This window comes from Nyctibius grandis, chromosome 3, assembly GCF_013368605.1.
Source record: "Nyctibius grandis isolate bNycGra1 chromosome 3, bNycGra1.pri, whole genome shotgun sequence".
Taxonomy (NCBI): Eukaryota; Metazoa; Chordata; class Aves; order Nyctibiiformes; family Nyctibiidae; genus Nyctibius; species Nyctibius grandis.
The window spans coordinates 110,752,561-110,764,606 of record NC_090660.1 but is presented as its reverse complement, the minus strand read 5'-3'; the positions used below and the strand labels follow the sequence as shown (position 1 = coordinate 110,764,606).

The following is a 12,046-nucleotide window of genomic DNA, read 5'->3' as shown; positions in this document are numbered from 1 at the left end:
ATAAAGTGTGTTTCTTGGTACAAGGGAAGAAAAACTATGTCTCAGTATGTTTTTAACCTTGCAAGCCTCCACTGTGGACAAATGTCTAGGGCTCTTTCTATGGTACTTGAAATCAAGGTTATCTTTCCAAAGAAGTATGTAGAAACTTGAAAAACAAAAGCAGAGATTACATCTCTGGTTTCTGCAGCTCAGAAATACCTGTGGTTATGGGCTTCAAGGATCCAAAACTTACACTCCCTGTAAGAAATTCAGTGCTGAGTTCAATTTGCAGAGTTACAGATCCTTGTTTTAAGCAAAAATGTGTCATATTTTTTACAAAAGCAGGATCAAAAGAACAGGCAAGCAGCAGTTACTTGAAGCTTGCCTTAATTTTTCATTTTCTTATACGCACTTTTAATTGGATGGTCGTTTCTAAAAGTAATGGGATTTTTGTGGTGTTCTCCTTTCCTGATAAAGAAGAATGTGATGGGTTGCTATTAAACGTCGTCCTTTTAATAAATGTCGTTCTTCTTTTATTTTGTTAAACTGGGACAATGACTGTTGAATGTGCAGGTAGTCCATAGTAAAGATCTAGCACCAAGTACTACTATGTCCTGACATTTATTTTAGAAACAGTAAACCGTTGTTGGAGTACAAGCCTACATTCCATTGGAATGACTGCTGTTCGACCAAGCTGAATAATATAAGATTAAAATAGCCTTTAAGGTTTTTATGCCTTTGGGGAGACCTCATAGCAGCCTTCCAGTACCTGAAGGGGCTACAGGAAAGCTGGAGAGGGGCTTTTTACAAGGGCATGGAGTGACAGGATGAGGGGGAATGGTTTTAAATTGAAAGAGGGGAGATTTAGATTAGATATTAGGAAGAAATTCTTTCCTGTGAGGGTGGTGAGACACTGGCCCAGGTTGCCCAGAGAAGCTGTGGCTGCCCCCTCCCTGGCAGTGTTCAAGGTCAGGTTGGGTGGGGCTTGGAGCAACCTGGTCTAGTGGAAGGTGTCCCTGCCCATGGCAGGGGGGTTGGAACTAGATGATCTTTAAGGTCCCTTCCAACCCAAACCATTCTATGGTTCTATGATTAGTTTTACCTCACCTCCTTTTGTGGAGGAGATGGACTGCAATGGAGCTTCCATTTCTTCTGAATTACAAACTGAGAAGGAGACTGATGTTGCGTTTGGCCTTTGGCTTGTTTCCAAGGAGCTCTTTAAGAATATTCGCTGGTGGGTGTATTTGAGACAGCTCTGCAATTAAAAGGAAAAGAAAAAAAGTTTTTTCAAGCCTACTCCCTGGTTAGCACAGCTTCTGGGCTGATAGCCGAGGAACCTTTCCAGTATTCAAAGGAAGTCAGACTTGGTCTGAAATCTCCAGAAGAGACAATTAAAGGTATTTTTACTGGTAAAGTGGAGGACTTTGTGGGATGTACTAATACCAAGGGAAAGAAAGAGTGGAATTTTCTTTCCTGATTTATGATTTCTAAGATGTTCTGTTTCTAACAAAGTCAAGTTTGCCTTTGTCAATGGAAAGGACGTGTATGACAGTCAAAAAAGTGAGGAAAGGCCCTTTTCCCTTAAAAAAAAAAAAGATCTTTTATGATGTCCTAGGAGTGGAAACAGTGCTTTAGCTGTATACATTATACACAGATCTTTGATCATGAGGGGAAACCCTTTTCATTAAAAAACTCATATTGTTAAGCTCAGGTGAACAGAACTTAAGCTTTCTGTAAGAGTCTTGTAAGTGACCAGACTAAAGGTACGATTTCCTTGCTATTTGACTTGAAATATCTTTAACCATGACAACAGCGTGGCTCTATGTAGGCTTTACTTGGAGAACTTCTGGCTGTGGACCTCTGTTTATTCTGGATGGATTTAGTCCCTCAAAGACAGCTGTTTCCTTTGAGAGATGAGTCTGTGTTTTGCAAAGGATTCAAGGACAGCTTTTCAAGTCTTGGAAATGCTTTCTTGGATTTCAAAGAACTGTCATGCTCCCTTTGCCCCTTTTTTCCTTGGTGTAAGACTAAAGACATGCCTCACTTCCAAAAGAAAAAAAAAAAAAAGAGGCTTTTATGAATGTGCAAACAGTGGTCTCCTAGTGCGCAATGTGTACATAGCTGTGCATTTGCCAGAGCAAGAAAGGTTGTTTATCTTCCCTGTTTATCTTGGTATGTCTTCATGTGGATGTGCTGTCTATGTGCATATTCAGAGAGAGGGATTTCCAGGGCTTTGGGCTTGGAGAGGATGCAGGGCATGCTCTGCCCTGTTCACAGCCTCAGGTGTGGCATGCAAGTGGGTGGGTGGTGCTGAGATGGAATTTCTTTGGTCTCAAGTGCACCCTGAAAGCAAACACTGCCGCTGCATCTTGCTCAGCAGTTACAAGTAAATCACCTTTCTGTTTGCAGAAGATGTGGTTGAAGCAGAATTGTACCAACCACATTTGCTAGAGAAATGAATGCGCTGCATTGTTACACCTTCTTTTAGACTTCTAGGCCTTAAAGCTTATCCTTGATTCTTGAATAGTAGTTGTGAGGAGTAAAGATGGCATTATTTATGTGGAAACAAAACCCAGGTATCTCAAACGAGGTTCTTGCCAGACATGCATCGCATCTTGATTTCCTATACAGGTTTGTTTTCTTCTAATTTTGTAACTCTTGTTGGCTAAAACATAAACTATGTAGAGATAGCATTAAAACCTTTATCTTGTCAGCTTTGTCATTATTTCTGGAGCTAGAGAGAAGCATGGTTAGAGGTCTTTGACAAATAAAGATACAGTGTCCAGGGCTCTCTTAGCCTGTTCATCGTTCAGATGTCTTTTTCTCTCTTTTTTTTTCTATACAGTACCACCCTGAAATGTCAGCTGCTTAAATGTTAACAGAATAAGAACTCAAAAAGCTGAAGAAAAGAGAACATCATTAGCTAAGGATATATCTAACTTAATGGACCCAAAAAGTCTGAAGTCTAGGGACATGCCCTGGCTGTGTCCCATCCCTCCATCAGGGACAAAGACCCGAGCAAATTCATCAACTTCCCTACCCATCTGCACAGTCTTATTTTTCACAGGCAGAAGGCCTGAGTGCAGAGTTGGAAGACTGTGTATTCCAGCCAGTTCCCTGTTTTGAGCATTTTAGAAGGAGAAGGGCTGAAGCACGTTCAACCGAGACATCACTAAGGCAGTTTCTTAAACTGCATTACTGTGTTAGTGTTTGTTACTTGCTTTTTTTCCTGTTTGTCTGTTCCTTGCCTTTTTCCTTCTATCCGTATTCAATTTTTGTCTTCCCAAACCATTTGCAATTTGCATGTCTGAGTCCATCCTGCAGGGTCTGTATTTCATTCTGGTTTGGCTAGCTGTTCTTGCAGTATTTCCATTCCTTGCAGGTTTGTCTGCATTAGGCTATTGAGTTTTTTATGGGTATTTCTGCACTGTGGATTGTTGCTGGATTTTACTCAGTAATACAGGAGACCTGAGTATTTGCTTGGAGATCCAGTTTGTGGTGGAGGAATGGAAAGAGTCTCCAGTGCAAAGGTCTACGACTCAATATCCTAGTTAGATGAGCATTTCTTCTGGCAGTAGTGCCAGCATCCTTCTCACTGTTTGTTTTCTTGTGCTGCCACCTTAGCTGTGCTGGCACAGCTGTTGTGACTGTTTCACAAACTCAATCCAAATTAAAATGAATGATTGTTTTAGTGTTGTTTTTAATGCAGATCGGTTCTGTAGTGTTGTTAGCTGCATCGTCTTGCAGACTGACACAATTGAGAAAAACAGAGGAAGGAAGGAAGGAAATGCTGGCTTGTGCTGGCACTGCTCAGGTCTGCAGTGGTACTGCACCACCAGGGAAGAGGCTATTAAAGCCTTTATTTCTGAGCATCCCTCATCATCTACTGCAGCATTCCTGGTTTCCAGACACTTCTGAAGGATGTTGCCTATCCTGAAAAAGGGCAAGAGGCTTGTCAGTGTAACCCTCAGGCACTGAGAAGACTAAATGCTAGCCACAGTTCCACCCATTCAGCTTCATCTCTGTCCTCCAAACCTTCCCCTTTTCCAAACCTGCCTTATTTTGACCCAATATCTGGACAAGAGTTAGCGGATGCTGTGGCCAGTCTGGAGCAGAGCTGGTATACATGGTACTGATTCTGATCAACTACCAGATACCCAGAAGTTGAACACGCTGCTTTCCAACTGCTGAATGGGCCAGATACACTTTATTGCTTCTTGGTCCCTCCTAAACCAAACAGATAGCTTGAAGAGTTGTAGGGGATTGTGCATGTGGTAGGGCTGTTTGAGTGTATCTACTGCTATCTGCAAAGGAGAATGCAAATTTATTATACAGGATTTTTTTTTTTCTCTACTGGGTTTCTCTTTTAAAAGAGATTCTTAAGATAATATAGTGCAGGGGTAGCAAATTGGTCACACAAAGTTCTTCCACATTCAGTGGAAAGAGCCTTTGAACACTAGCAGGACTCAAAACCATGCCAGGTAAGTATTTGTGGTGTTACAGAAATCTGCTGCATACAGCAGTGGTTACATATCCAAATCTAATTTCTACATGTATGCAGTTATGTATGTGCTTTGAGGCAGTGGAAGTTTTTGATGTATAGAAGCAGACTGGAGTGCAGTGATGTCTAACATCAGTTAGATACGTGTAGAATTATATAAAATCATTCCTGATCTAGTAATAAAGCTAGAAAATAGGTACCATTTACCTTTCCCCTCCCGTTCCTTTTCTCTGCTGCATACCTGCACGCATTGTAATAGATGACAAGGCATAATTGTATTGTTAGTTAGTGTGTGCCTCCCTTCTGCACACTGGGAAAAAGTGCCAAGAACTCAAAACGACGGACCTGCAAATGTAAGCAGTATAAAAAAGAAGATGGACAGTACTGTGATATTCAGACTGATTATAACAGCCAAAAATACCTTTGGTCTTTAGAATGTCTGTTTTGCTTGTGCAGATTACTCTTGATCTCCTTGGATGAGACACACATGGAAAATAACGTTTTAAGAACAGTGTAAGTAGCCCTTTGACGTTTTTGTGAAAACACCTAGATCTCCACCCCCTCCCTGGCAGTGTTCGAGGCCAGGTTGGATGGGGCTTTGAGCAACGTGGTCTAGTGGAAAGGTGTCCATGCCCATGGCAGGGGGGTTGGAACTAGATGATCTTTAAGGTCCTTTCCAACTCAAACCATTCTGTGATTCTGTGATACAAGTGGCTTTAACTTGTAGAATCATAGAATACCTCAAGTTGGAAGGAACCTGTAAGGATCATCGAGTCCAACTCCTTCCTCCTCACAGGACTACCTAAAACTAAACCATATGACCAAGAGTGTTGTCCAGATGCTCCTTGAACTCTGAAAGGCTCAGTTCTGTGACCACTTCCCTGGGGAGCCTGTTCCAGTGACTGAGCACCCTCTCAGTGAAGAACCTTTTCCTAATGGCCAGTCTGAACTTCCCCTGATGTAGCATCATTCAGTTTCCTCATGTCCTGTCGCTGGTCACCAGAGAGAGGAGATCAGTACCTTCCCCTCAAGTCAAGAGCACATCCTCCATTAGAGTTTAGCCATACAGGACTGGATCGAAGGAAGCTTCTAGATTTTGCAAGTGCAGCTGAGGATAGGGGATAGTGAGTTCTATATGTTAAGCTTCTGGAAGACTGAACTTACTGTCAACATTTAAAATACTGTTATGTTTACTTAGGAAGCTCTACCAGCGTGCAGTAGGATCAGAAGAGTGCTGATTCAGCCGAGGGGACTCCAAAGCATGGCTGTACCGGCTCGGTGTTTGTCAGTGCTGTCGGCGTGTGCTCGGAGGTTCCCTGTGGAATGACGTGTGGATGTGGGGAGGCACTTTGGATGGCTGATCTGTGTGTGGCTTAAATGTGAAAGTTGCTGAGGCACTTATGTGGATGTGTTGCTTGAGCTGATGGTGTCTCTGGGCTTGCACGGAGACAAAATCCTACGCACCAGAATAACCTGTTTTCAGGCTATAGTTTCAGTATATCCTTGTTGCTGGGCTTCTGCAGCACGGCTCTTGTTCAGCTGGAGCAGTTCCCTGGTCTGGTTTGTCTTGTGATGTACAAACGTGTTTGCGGGATCAGCGCAGGAGAGAGAAAGTAGCATGATAATGAGAAAGAGGGGTGTGGGCTTTTCTGTTTGAAGTATTAGACGTAGTGTCATTGGAGAACAGTCTGCGTTTTGTCTTGAGTTTTGAATGCCCAGATCCTATCAATAGAATCACAGAATCAATCAGGTTGAAAGAGAACTCTGGGATCATTGAGTCCAACCATTGCCCTGACACCACCCTGTCAACTAGACCGTGGCACTAAGTGCCATGTCCAGTCTTTTTTTAAACACATCCAGAGATGGTGACTCCACCACCTCCCTGGGCAGCCCATTCCAATGTCTAATAACCCTTTTTGGTGGTGTGAGGGCGTTCTAGAGTTTTCCTTTATGGAAATTGTAATTTAATTTGCATCAGAGCTTTGTAGTTTACTTTTGTCCAGCTTTTCGTTGAAGCTCCCTATATAAATCTCTCATCAGGAGTTATAATACTTGATATATAAATAGCATTTGGCATATTTGAAGTGCTTCACAAACATTAACACCGTGTCCCTATGTCGGAGGTGCTACTTAAAGACTTTTTGTAGTGCAAGGCACTTTCTCCTTCCTACTAAATAGGGAAATTAGGTTTGTAGTCGCACTGGGAGTATATTATTCCAACTTCATTTTATTCATAGTAGCACATCAGCTCTGTTAATTTACAAGCAAGCAATTCATTTTCACTCATTTACAGAAGCAGAAGGTATTATTGAAACATACTGGGAGAGGCTCGGGTATCCTGTGCCTTTCGGCCTTTCTCTGCTCTGTCTTGATTTTTCAACTCCTAAATACACTGTCTTGTAAATTCTATTTTTGGACACGTTCTCCTAATTTAGGACAAATATTAATCTATTTTTCAAATTAGCTATGCTAAATATCTATGAGTTCTTTAGACAAATGAGAAAAAATGAGTGCTATCCAGTTTTCTAGCTATTGAAAAAGCTATTTTTTCCTTCCCTCTGGGTTAAAGGGAGGGAAAGGTGACCTATCACTCACCTATTATTGACAGGAAATTCCTCTAAGGGCTTCCCATTCTCTTTTGCTCAGCTGTACTAGCCAATTTTATGTTTGGGCTGTAAATGTTAGCTCTGGAAAGCTAATTAAAGTCAATGTGATTACAGTAAACAGCATTCAACTGGCATATATGACTGTGTGACTTCCTTACAGTTGTAGGGTACTTAGGAGAACGACAATAGATGCATGAGAACTCCTCATAGAAACTTATATTCCTGTACATATCCTGTGTACACTCAGAGTGAAATCTCATTCTGGACTAGGTTTCTGCCAGAGTCAAGCTCTCCTGTGAGTATATCTAGCTGTGATGAATTCGAGGTCATAAATTTGTAATCCAGATTGCAACTTTGGTGTTCCTTACTTGTTTTTTCCGCTCAAGAATGCATCTGAGGAGCTTCCTGGGCTAAAATGCTGGTTGTAGCAGAGTCTGGAGAGATTTCAGATTTCTTTGGCTGTGCTTCCAGTTAAAGGATTGCCATGACATATCTCAGCAGGATGTCTTAGTCGCTGTTGTGCACTGGTTAAGCAGTTAAATTGTTTGTCTGGAAACTTCTGATTAAGCATTCTGATCACTACCACGAAGAACACGAGGCATGCTTCTGGCAAGACTCCTCACGTTGCGACCGTGAGAGACAGAGAAGCTGTCACCCATCCTGGAGTGATGGAGACGGCTTTGTTTGACACGCCAAGCATCTCCACTTGGTTTGTGGAGGCTGTCCAGAACCTGAGGAGACTCTACGCGTTGTTTACTACCTGGAGTTAAATACACTGGTCCAACTACGGCTGCGGTGCCAGCGCAACTCTTGGGAGATAAATCTTGTACTGTTTGGAAAGAGCAGCCAGATAAAACAAACCGTGTCCTGCTGCATGGGAACTTACTGTGATGTTCACATGCTGCACTTCCCCTGGTGCGAGTTCGTGTTGCTGAATGATCCATGCTGTTGTGGTGCTGGTTTATGTGGAATAAAGGTGTGGCTCTAAATGTTTAAAATTCAACTTCTCTGGTTTATTAATAAAAAAGTAAGTAAGCAAATAGAAGTTCTACTTGACTCTTCCCCTGCACATCAGCTGTTTTGACTGTGTTAATCACCACATTTCCTTATTTCTCCGTTTTTTGATTCTGGCTGTGTTTTGTTAGTGTCTGGAGTGAGCTCCCTGGCATTCACCGAATCACAGACTGGTTAGGATTGGAAGGGACCTCTGGAGATCATCTAGTCCAACCCCGTGCCAAAGCAGGGTCACCCAGAGCACGTTGCAAAGGGTCGTGTCTAGGCGGGTTTTGAATGTCTCCAGAGAAGGAGACTCCCCACCCTCCCTGGGCAGCCTGTGCCAGTCCTCTGGCACCCTTTTTTCCTCATATTCAGATGGAAGTTCCCATGTTTCAGTTTGTGCTCATTGCCCCTTGTTCTGTAACTGGGCACCACTAAGAGTCTGGCCCCATCCTCTTGACACCCACCCCTAAGGTATTTGTAAGCATTGATAAGATGCCCTCTCAGTCTCCTCTTCTCCAAGCTAAACAGACCCAGCTCCCTCAGCCTTTCCTCATAAGAGAGATGCTCCAGTCCCCTGATCATCTTTGTAGCCCTCCACTGGACTCTCTCCAGTAGTTCCTTGTCTTTCTTGAACTGGGGGGCCCAGAACTGGACACAGCACTCCAGGTGTGGCCTCACTTGGGCCGTGTAGAGGGGGAGGAGAACCCCCCTCGACCAGCTGGCCACACTCTTCCTCATGCACCCCAGGTACCATTGGCCTTCTTGGCCCCAAGGGCATATTGTTGGCTCATGGTGAACTTGTCCACCAGAACTGACAGGTCTTTCTCCACAGACCTGCGTTCTTGGTGATTCAGGCTCATAGACAATTTTGCCTTAATTTTTTTCTTTCCAAAGCCATTTCTTATCACAACAGCCATAACTGCCTTTCAAGAATACATACCCCCGTTTTCATTACCAACTGACCTGGTCAGAGGCAGGGGAAGGGGTTGATTTCAAAAAAAACTGCTGCATGTTATGTACTCTATTTATGCAGGGTGCAGAAAGTGATGGAAATGAATGAATCTCTTCTGTTTGCATGCCTATAGAGAAGCTGGCAGTGTTCCCTTGAGGAGAGCACGCCTGCCAAAATATTAGGCTTTACTGACTAAGCAGAGATTATCTTTTGGGTGAAGAAGAGGTTAAATGTGCCTCTGTCACTTCTGAGAGTACTTGGTGGTTGTTCTGTGTTTCCTGGGATACAGTCGACTGTTCTTCTTTGCAGTATTTGATACAAAGACCTTTAAACACGGGCAAGAAACAACGGACCAATTTTTATACGCTGTGCTCAATACGTTTATTTAAAACCATTCACTGACCTGATAATAGACCTTTGGAACTTGCTGAGGAAGGTTGCAAAAAGTTAACTGCTTTAAGAGGAGACAAGATGAGTAACTGGAAGAGTTTCATTGAAGGTTGATGAATGGTAGAACAATGCTTGGCTCAGGAAATCCACCTGGATAAAAATAATCAGAGGCGGGGAGAGCACTTAGAGGAAGGGTCATGTGTGCTTGCCTGGTGTCGCCTCTTCCCCCAACATCCATCCATGGCCACTGCGGTTGTTCCCTCATTTGTTTTACCACCTTACCTGCGTGGAGGTTACTTCCATTTGCATCAGACCTTTGTCTCAGTAACTTGGGCCCCTTCTGGCTGCTGGCACTCAGCTGTTGCTGGTTGGTCTGGGGGGTGCTGCCAGCTGGTAGTGCCACTTGAAAACTTCGATTTGCCAGTGCGTTTTGAAGTCTGTGTCCCAGATGATACAGTCCTCTGCAAGCATCTTACTGTTTGTGTCCATCTTCCTTCAAGTGTAGGGCTTGTTCAGCTCCTGGGCATGGAAGAAAACAAGAGCATTGAGAGGCTCTACTGGTACTGAAGCGAATGATGCTTCTGAGGATGCTCGTACAGCTGCTGTTGGAGACAGGTTGCCAGGCTTGATGGAACCTCTTCTGACTCAGAATCCATGAGCTTACTAAACATGGCTTGTGTGTCCTTGTAGGCTTGAAAGAGTTTTTTTTTTTTAAAATTTCACTATGCACCATGTTGCTTCTGGAAGATTATTTAAAGGTTGCAGTTCAATAAGATGTGTGAGCTGATCTAACAGCTCACTACCACGTCACCAACAGCATGATTCCACTCCTACACGTGTCATCTTCCCCCTCTATTCAGATTTAGTGCTTCCTTAATTCTCTTTTTGCAGTTAATTTTCTGCTTGCTTAATTTGCAGAATCAGGGTCTTAAATTCTTTGGGATATAAAAGAATAAATTTGGGGAAACAATGTCATCCTGTAAAAAAACCTTTTGCCAAACTCACTCCAGTAGCCCACCTCTGTCTCTTGTAGTACTAACCACTGGCTACGTGGTGATGTTTTCTGAAATTCTGAGCAAGAATCAGCAGCCTGTGAATCTGTGTGTGTTTCACAGAATCATAGAATGGTTTGGGTTGGAAGGGACCTTAAAGATCATCTAGTTCTAACCCCCCTGCCACGGGCAGGGACACCTTCCACTAGGCCGGGTTGCTCCAAGCCCCATTCAACCCAGCCTTGAACACTGCCAGTGAGGGGGCAGCCACAGCTTCTCTGGGCAACCTGGGCCAGTGTCTCACCACCTTCACCGGAAAGAATTTCTTCCTAATATCTAATCTAAATCTCCCCTCTTTCAGTTTAAAACCATTCCCCCTCATCCTGTCACTACTTGCCCTTGTAAAAAGTCCCTCTCCAGCTTTCCTGTAGCCCCTTCAGGTACTGGAAGGCTGCTAGAAGGTCTCCCTGGAGCCTTCTCTTCTCCAGGCTGAAGAGCCCCAACTCTCTCAGCCTCTCTTCATAGCAGAGGTGCTCCAGCCCTCTGAGCATCTCCGTGGCCCTCCTCTGGACTCACTCCAACAGTTCTGTGTCCTTCTTATGTTGGGGGCGCCAGAGCTGGACGCAGCACTGCAGGTGGGGTCTCACGAGAGCGGAGTAGAGGGGCAGAATCAATATGTGTGTATATGTACATATAGATACGTGTGTGTATACACTCACACGTGAGCACTCTCAGTAGGAAATTTTCAGACCATTACAGCGTCAGAAGCAAAGGACGATGAATTCCTCACAGAAGTGTCTGGGAGCAGCGATAGCCCGTGCTCCTGCTGAGCTCTGAGCTCTGCACGGGCAGGGATCTGCCGCCTTGCAGAGACCAGCCCTACCTTCCACCGGGTTGTGAGGGAGCAGCTCTCATCTCCTGCTGACTTTCTAATCTGGATAAGAGCAGGACAGCCTGGCATGCGGCACCTGAAAAGTTGCTAATCCCCCATCTGCTAACACATTTGAATTTTAGTTACTGCATGTCAGACCTTTCTAAGGTCTAATGCAGGAGGGGAATGGCAATCTGTTATGATTTTTTTTTTTTTTAAGGTTCCTTTCTTGGGCAAGAGATCCTCAAACTCTGAAATTTATCTCAGGACAAACAAGTAGGACATTTGTTTTGTTTGAGAATCTTCCCAAACAATTGTCTCTTGCCTCATTTTATAAGGGATCTGTGCTGAATCTCGGGAGAAAATGAGAGGGGGGAAGAGGGGGAAGGAAACCAAGGGGCTGTGACATGACCTACCAAACCATGGCTGTTGGGCACTAAAGAGGATGAAAGTCTAAGATGATTTTCCAACTGTAGATGAAGAGTTTTAAAGGCTGGTGATAAGGTTATTTTTTTTTTTAACAAATACATCTTACTTTCATCCCCAAATCTGCTTTTTATGTTTTGGCTTTTATGTTATTCTGTTTTACATAGAGGAAATAGTGGCTTAATTCTGATAAGATGCAGGGAAACGTATTCACTCATGTTTTGTGAAGCCATGCCAGTAAAACTTCAGAAATTGTAAATGGTTTTCTGAAAAAGTAGCTTAAAATTGAACATGTTTAATATTCTTAATAAAGGTGGTATCTAATTTATT

At 43.5% G+C, this 12,046-nt stretch overlaps 1 protein-coding gene across 5 annotated transcripts in view; it reads left to right on the top strand.

The window, feature by feature from the left end:
• PTK2 (protein tyrosine kinase 2) overlaps positions 1 to 12,046 on the top strand; it is a 245,096-nt gene that overhangs the window by 101,352 nt on the left and 131,698 nt on the right. The gene's annotated exons all lie outside the window — the stretch shown is intronic.